Source organism: Pteropus vampyrus, unplaced genomic scaffold (assembly GCF_000151845.1).
Source record: "Pteropus vampyrus isolate Shadow unplaced genomic scaffold, Pvam_2.0 Scaffold284, whole genome shotgun sequence".
Classification (NCBI taxonomy): Eukaryota; Metazoa; Chordata; class Mammalia; order Chiroptera; family Pteropodidae; genus Pteropus; species Pteropus vampyrus.
The window spans coordinates 1,052,927-1,054,730 of NW_011889065.1; positions in this window are offsets into that span (position 1 = coordinate 1,052,927).

Genomic DNA, 1,804 nt, shown 5'->3' on the forward strand with positions numbered 1-1,804 from the left:
TGTCATTGAACTGGATAACAGAGTTTGTTCTGCCCAGAGGATTCCCTACAATTCTGCCTCCCCTAATTTGCGGCACTACACAAACCACATCCAGTTGTGTCATTGAGGAGTCTAGTACTCCATGCTGAGCAGTGCCAAGAATCACACTAATAGCAGCTGCCCTCAGTTTCTGATGTGGCCTCTTGAGGCAAATATAAGCACAGCATCTTTGGATTGCTTACTGAATCTTAACAGGTGACCCTAAAGGGGCATATGCTGGGGCTAAACTTGGCCTGCAGCTGAACCTTTCTCAGGACTGCCACTGGACACCAACTACAACAAACCATACTAATAAGACTGGAAGACCTAGGAGCTTTGCTTAGTACATAGAAAGAGACATAGAAAGACAGACAGAATGGAAAGACAAAGAAGCAGAAACCATATGAGAGAATAGAACAGAGATCCTGGAATAATGGAGTGAAGCAATCTAACAGATGCAGAGTTCAAAACACCGGTTTACAGATACTTAATGAACTTTGGGGAAGTGTAGATGAACTCAATGAGAAATTTAACAAAAAGCTAAGAAACATAAAAATAGAAATGGAAATTATAAAAGGAAACCAGTAAAAAATGAAGAACACATTATCTCAGATGATGAGTATATTAGAATTAACAGAGTGGATAAAGAAGAGCATAGAGTATGGGAAGCCAAGGACACTCAATCAGAACGGCTAGAAGAAAGAAGTCAAGACTATAATAATAACTTAAGGAGCTTATGGGACACAATTAAATGTAAACATATCCATGTCGTAGGAGTACGTGAAGGAAAACAAGAAGCTGAAGAGCTATTTGAAGAAATAATGATGGAAAATTTCCCTAACGTGGTGAAGAAAATAGACATACAACCTCAGGAAGCTCAGAGTCCCCCAGAAAATGAACCCAAATAGGCCAATATCTAGACATATTATAATTAAAATGTCAAAGATTAAATACAAAGAAAGAATCTTAAAAGCAACAAGAGAAAAGCAGTTAGTTACCGACAAAGGCGCACCCATGAGACTGGTAGCAGATTTCTCAAAAGAAACTATACAGGACAGAAGGGTTTGGCAAAAAAATATTCGACTTGATGAAACCCCAAGATCTACAACCAAGACTACTTTATCCAGCAAAAGCATTATTTAGAGTAGAAGGACACATAAAGAGCTTCCCAGACAAAAATAAGCTAAAGGAATTTATCAACACCAAGCCAGTATTACAGAAAAATCTGGAGGGACTGCTTTAAGAAGAAAAACATGTATCAAAAACATGAATAAAGAATGGTAATAACTACATTCCTATCAACAAGTACCTCTAAAGGAAAAATAAATAAATGCTCCAAAGAAAAGATAGAGTGGCTGAATGTATAAGAAAACAAGACACCTACATATGCTGCCTACAAAAGACTCACTTCATATTAAAAGACACACAAAGACTAAAAGGAAGGAGATGGAAAAAGATATTGCTTTGATGGACCTAGAGAAAGAATGAAATATGTCAGAGAGAGAAAGACAAATATCACATAATTTCATGTACATGTGGAATCTAATGATCAAAATAAACAACAACGGAAACAACAAAAATGGAAAAAAAAATTAAAGATATAGAGAATATTTTGAGGACTACTAGATACAGGGGGAGGATGGCAAAAAAAAGGGGGGTTAAGAAGTACAAATGGATAGTTACAAAGTAGGCATTGAGATATAAAGTGTAGCATAAGGAAAATAGTAATGTTGTAATAAATTTGTAAGGGTGAAGAGGAGTACTGGATTTAGTGGGGTGATCACTT